At 37.9% G+C, this 5,810-nt stretch overlaps 1 protein-coding gene across 6 annotated transcripts in view; it reads left to right on the top strand.

Moving 5' to 3' along the window:
• FUT8 (fucosyltransferase 8 (alpha (1,6) fucosyltransferase)) overlaps positions 1-5,810 on the top strand; it is a 256,928-nt gene that overhangs the window by 17,432 nt on the left and 233,686 nt on the right. For 4 of the 6 annotated variants that reach the window (XM_015561548.1, XM_015561550.1, XM_015561545.1 and 1 more), the window contains exon 1: positions 3,099-3,176. The exons of 1 other annotated variant lie outside the window; for it this stretch is intronic. The gene's annotated coding sequence lies outside the window, so the exon portion shown is untranslated. Of the gene's footprint in view, positions 1-3,098; positions 3,177-5,810 lie in introns of those variants that run through there. One more of the 6 variants, XM_015561546.1, reaches the window with a different exon arrangement.

The raw sequence follows: 5,810 nt of genomic DNA, 5'->3' as shown, positions 1-5,810 counted from the left end.
AGGGTGGAGCAAGCAGCTCTGGCTGATCCTCAGACTTTCCCTAAGCGACCCAGCGTCTCAGTGTCCCGGTAATCGCTGCAAGCCCCTTTGAGAGAAAGCTGCCCTCGAGTTCTGAGTTCTGCCGGCTGCCAGACAGTCCAGTTTCTCCCTGTATGAGTCTGGGTCCCCAGAGACTCACTCGGAACTGGAGTTTAGAGCAGTTGGGGGCTTGTGACTCCCTCCCGATTCAAAAAGACAGCCGCGTCCTCAGTTGCCAGTACCTCTACTTTTCCGCACCTCCTCTGAGTCTCAGTGTGCTTTTCTCTTTCCTTCTAGTTGTAGAATTTCCACTCAGCCAGCCTTCCTGTGGTTCTGGATGATGTCCATTTTATGTTTTAGTAGTATTTTTTAATTTGTTGTGTGAGGCAGCAATTTCCGGTGTTTACCTATGCTGCCATCTTGGTTTATTTTTTTTCTATTCTTTTTTTTTTAGCTACTTTTTTTTAGCATTATTTTTAGTTTTTTGTTTTGCTCTCTAACCAGCCCCCGCCCCCACCGCCATTTGTCTCTGGATCTATTCTTGTTCAACAAATTATGTTGATTTTTATAGCCCACACTAGAGGCCCAGTGCACAAAATTTCTACACTGGTAGGGGCCCTAGTGGCTGCCAGCTGCTGGTTGGGGCCTCTCTTCCCCCGGCTGCCTGCTGCCGCTGCAGGCTGGGGCCTTCCTTTGCACCTGCCTTGGCCTGGCGTCACCCGCTCACCCACTCCACCATTCCGCCATGGTCCTGCTCTTATTTGGGCCCATTGGGCTGGCAGCACCTCTACTGCTGCCCACTGCCAGCGCTGTGTCCCAAATGCCTGCCATGTTCTGCACTTCCCCCTGGTGGTCAGCACATGTCTAACTCTGGGTCAGTGGAACTCCCACCAGTGGGGACAGTTTGCATATTAGCCTTTTATTATATAGGATATGAGTGAGATCATGTGATATTTATCTTTCTCCATCTGGCTATTTCGCTTAGCATAATGCTCTCCAGTTCCATCCATGTTGTTGCAAATGGTAAAAGTTCCTTCTTTTTTATAGCAGCATAGTATTCCATTGTGTAGATGTACCACAGTTTTTTAATCCACTCATCTGCTGATGGGCACTTAGGCTGTTTCCAAATCTTAGCTATTGTAAATTGTGCTGCCATGAACATAGGGGTGCATATGTCCTTTCTGATTGGTGTGTCTACTTTCTTGGGATATATTCCTATAAATGGGATTACTGGGTCAAAGGAGTTCCATTTTCAGTTTTTCTGATGAAACTCCATACTGTGCTCCACAGTGGCTGCACCAGTCTGCATTCTAGTACAAATATATTTTAATGATGGTGTCATTATAGCAGTGTAAGAAAATTTGTTTCATGCATTATAGGCACTTTTTGTTCAAAAGTGGTATTTCTAATTTAGATAAATTACCTTATGATAACCAGAAATAGCCCCAAATCAAAGCTATATTTAATGAATGAAGATTTGTGACTTTTGACAATATTATACAGATTCTGTTGAGACTTTAAAGAAGTTCCAAAAGTTGAGTCCCACAGCTTTTTATGCAATGGCAGCATTCTAGGAATAAGCATAGAGCTTTTTTTTTTTTAATGTTTTTATTGATTTTAGAGAGAGAAGGAGAGGGAGATAGAGAAACATTGATGTGAGAAACAGTGATCAGTTGCCTCCTGCATGCACCTCGACTGGGGACTAAACCTGAAACCTGGGCATGTTCCTTGGCTGGGAATTGAACTGGTGACCTTTTGGTGCACAGGATGATGCTTATCCAACTGAGCCACACTGGCCAGGGCAAGTATAGAGATTTTTTTTTTTTTAAATATATTTTATTGGTTTTTTACAGAGAGGAAGGGAGAGAGATAGAGAGTTAGAAACATCAATGAGAGAGAAACATTGATGAGCCGCCTCATGCACACCTCCTACTGGGGATGTGCCCGCAACCCAGGTACATGCCCTTGACCAGAATCGAACCTGGGACCTTTCAGTCCGCAGGCCGACGCTCTATCCACTGAGCCAAACCGGTTTCGGCAAGTATAGAGCTTTTAAGGTTACTATTTTTGTGGCAACAATATTATTTTGAATATATGCTATGTCATGTTTATTTTTAAATCTTCCACCGAATTTATAATACATATAAAGTACCTAAGCATGAATTATGTAATGGGAAAATTTTCAGTTGTAAAAGAAAACAGACACTTCTTTCTGTAACTTCTGAAGCTTCAAAATACTAAAGATGATCATTATTTATATTTTCCCAAGGCATTTTATTTTTAATCATAATAAATGAGCAGCTGTCAGAAGATACAGCCATTTCTAGGTTTAGAATGGCTATTCTTTATATAGTTTTCTCAAATACTTGTCTTCTAGAAAATAGACATTAAGGATTTCTTAAGTAATCGATTACTACTTTGATATTTAAGCAAAGCATAAGAGCAAGACTAGAACCACATTAAAGCATTAAAATAATTAATTTGAAAGCTTTGTAACATAGCAAAGAAAAAGATGGAGTAATACACAATGAGAATGACTACAGAACTTTATTACCTATGATCAGAATACAGTATAGAAGGCTGTCTTTACAAAAGAATAACAATCAAGTCAAATAGATGAAAGAATTTGTGCCATTCTGCTAGTTAAGTGAAAATGAGGTGAACAATTATTTAGGAAGTGTGGTCCAAGATACTTGCTTAGTTGGTTTGCAATTCTTTTCTAATTTACTCACTTCAGGGGTTGTTTCAGACCTGTTCTTCCTCCTTCTTAGCTCCTATTCCAGTATACAACTGGTCCCAACTTATAATGATTCAAAACTTAGAATTTTGGAGTTTTTTCATGGTGCAAAAGCAATACGAGTTTAGTAGAAACCATACTTCAGATTTTGAATTTTGATCTTTTCCCGGGTTAGCAATATGTGCTAAGATACTCTCTTGTGATGCAAGCTGAAGCTCCCACTTAGCGATCAATCACAGTAATCACAACAACTGATACCTCTACAGTATACTGTGTTGCCAGCATTTTTTTGATATTTGTTTTGTGTTCTTGCATCCCATCATATCTACAAAATGCCCATCTGTGTCGCCTGCTTCTGATGAGAAGAAGGCAGTTGCTCTTGAGATGAAACTAAAGATAACGTGCCCAACTGCAGCCTCGTGTAGGTATTCTGTACAAGTTTGAAGTAGGCTAGGATAACCTATGATGTTTGGTTGGTTAGGTGTATTAAACGCATTTTCAACTTAAGATATTTTCAACTTATGATGGGTTTACTGGGACAGAACATCTTTATTACTCTCAGATTTTATAGGTTGTTTCACTTTTTTTTTTTTTTTAAGAGTAAGAAGATTACATCAAATAGAAGCTTTTTCAGTTTTGGTTTTCTTTATCTCTAAATTGTATAATTGCTCCTTTTCTCTATCATTTGGTTTTAGGAATGTGTACTTTAGACTTTCATGACTACTTCATGGTATTTCTTTTATCCATTTTTTTGTTTGTGTGTTTGTAAGTGGAAGGGAGGGATGGTGGGGGGCGGGGAGAGAAAGATAAAGATCACAGTGAGAGAGACACATCAATTGGTTGCCTCCCACACGTGGGATGGAACTTGCAACCCAGGTATGTGTCCTTGACTAGGAATTGAACCCAAGACTCTTCTATGGCTCAGGCCAATGCTCCAACCATTGAGCTATGGCCAGGGCTCTTTTATCCCTTTTATCTGTTGGAATATATAGGTTCATTGTTAACACCTTTATTATTTTATTTCAAGCTTTCCTAACAACATCTTTAATGGCCCCCCTCCCTCCCTGCAAATCCCAAAAGACCTTTCTTTATTCTTCTTTCCTTTCCATGCTTTTTCTTCCTTTTTTTTTTATATTACACAATAACCCAAAGGAAAAAGCAGTATGTCTATTGTTTCAATTTTGCTACCTTCTTTTTTACTAAAACTATTCTATCGTTACTAGTGTCCTTTGAATTGCTAAATGGGGATTTTTTTTTGGTGTTAATTCATACTTTTTTTTTGTGTATGTGTGGTTCAAAGGTCTTTTGGACCTTTTTTTAAATCTTTAATTTATTTATTGGTTAAGGTAATTCATACTTTTTAATTCTTCAGATTTGAATTGTGAACCCCTTTTCCTCCTCCCTTCTCCTTATAACTTTGTAGTTCTCCTTGACCTTCTATATATTCTGGCTATTCTTTTCATGTACAAGGTTAACTTGTTTCTTAAGTATTTGCCTTGCACATTTTTCTTAATTTAGATTCTTTTTTTTTGTAATGTTACCTGACTCTTAAACTGTAAGTGTCTGAAGTTCAGTTTCTAGCTGGAGAGCTCCATCTGTTTATCATGCCGTCAACCTCAATATGCTGACATATGAATTGTCTTTCTCTTAAAATGTATTCTTTCTAACTTTCCTTTCTCTATTATTGGCTTATCCTTCCCATTTCCCAAGCTTGATTTATGAGTCACCTTTGAAGTCCTCATTAGATCCATTCAATTGTCAAACTGTGAATTCTGTTACTAAATGTTTCATCTGCTCTTTTCTGTTTCATTTCTTACTATAGAAGTTTAGGTTCTCATTACCACTAACATATAAATAATTATAATTTGATAGAGGGAGAGGAGGCAGAGGCAGTTCTACTAGGGTATGATGGGAGGAAGCTGTGTTGAAGGGAAGTGGCATTTAAGTTTAGTATCAAAGAATAAGTAGGGACATTACAGGCAGAGAAACTGAAGAAAGACTTATTATTTATTAAATGTTGTCAACTCCTAAGACTTTTACTTTAATCCTTACTGCATGTGCATGTTTTTCCTTTTGGCATATACTGTTGCCTTTCTTCAGATATTAATGAAGATCGGTGAATGAACAATGTAAAGCCAGAGTGATACAAGTAACATGTATCTTTATCACCTAGCTTTTGAGTGAGTGAAGTGGTTAAATGTAAAGTAGTGAAAAGTTAGCATTACTTGCATTGAAAACATAAAATCCAACTAAAATTTACATTAAAAGTGGTCTTTAAGGTTCTTGACACTTGGAACATAAATCTTTAGTAGGCAGATATTTTCAGTCTAGTTACATATGGCTTTATTTTTTATTTCTTTCTCTTTTCATGCATGTGTGATTCCCTACAGCTTTATATTAATTATGATTAATACTGAAATTAATGAAGGCTGCAGCTAGTAAAGAGATAATTTTCTATTTTTGCTCCCTTAGAGAAACAAAATGTTACTGCTTTAAAATGGGAAGCATTAATAACAACAACAGTCCTAAAATGGCTTCAATGAAAAGATGACTTATTGGCCCTGTATGTAGGAAGAACAAGTAGAGCAGTCCAGGAACAGCTAGATCCAGAAATTGAAATGATGTCTTCAGGGTAGTCTCCATTTCCTAACTTCACTTTTTTTCTCTGCCTTGGCCTCATATTCTGCTTATGTTAGACGGCTTCTTTTTTTTTTTTTCCATTTTTTAATATATTTTTTATTGATTAAGATATTAAAGGAGAGAGACAGAAACATCAATGATGAGAGAGAATCATTGATAGGCTGTCTCCTGCACGGCCCGTACTGGGGATCAAGCCTGCAACCCAGACATGTGCCCTTGACCGGACTCGAACCCGGGAACCTTCAGTCCGCAGGCTAATGCCCTATCCACTGAGCCAAACCGACTAGGGATTGTTAAGTTGTTTTTTAACTGAATAATACGGTTATAAAGAAGCTAGCATCATTATCAAATTTTGCTTTCAAGCCTTAAAAAATCAAATCAATGGCAGAGTTATAAGCACTGAAAAAAACCCCTC

Source organism: Myotis davidii, unplaced genomic scaffold, assembly GCF_000327345.1.
Source record: "Myotis davidii unplaced genomic scaffold, ASM32734v1 scaffold337, whole genome shotgun sequence".
Classification (NCBI taxonomy): Eukaryota; Metazoa; Chordata; class Mammalia; order Chiroptera; family Vespertilionidae; genus Myotis; species Myotis davidii.
This window is presented reverse-complemented; position numbering and strand designations above follow the sequence as displayed.